The following is a 222-nucleotide window of genomic DNA, read 5'->3' as shown; positions in this document are numbered from 1 at the left end:
CTATTGTATTTACTGTTGAATGTAAAACATTAATTCCCCAATAAAGAAAAATTTTTTAAAAATTTTAAACTACAACTCCCAGAAATCCGTGCGAAAACCCCGACGCTATTGACCAATGGGAAGGACGCTTTTATACCAGGACAAATAGAGCATCCAATAAACAGGGAACATTGCCCAGCCGCCGCTGACCTATCAGAAGCCCGGGAATCTCTGCTTCCGGTT

Source organism: Erinaceus europaeus, chromosome 3, assembly GCF_950295315.1.
Source record: "Erinaceus europaeus chromosome 3, mEriEur2.1, whole genome shotgun sequence".
In the NCBI taxonomy this organism is placed as follows: domain Eukaryota; kingdom Metazoa; phylum Chordata; class Mammalia; order Eulipotyphla; family Erinaceidae; genus Erinaceus; species Erinaceus europaeus.
The sequence above is the reverse complement of the archived record's forward strand: the minus strand, read 5'-3'. Positions refer to the sequence as shown.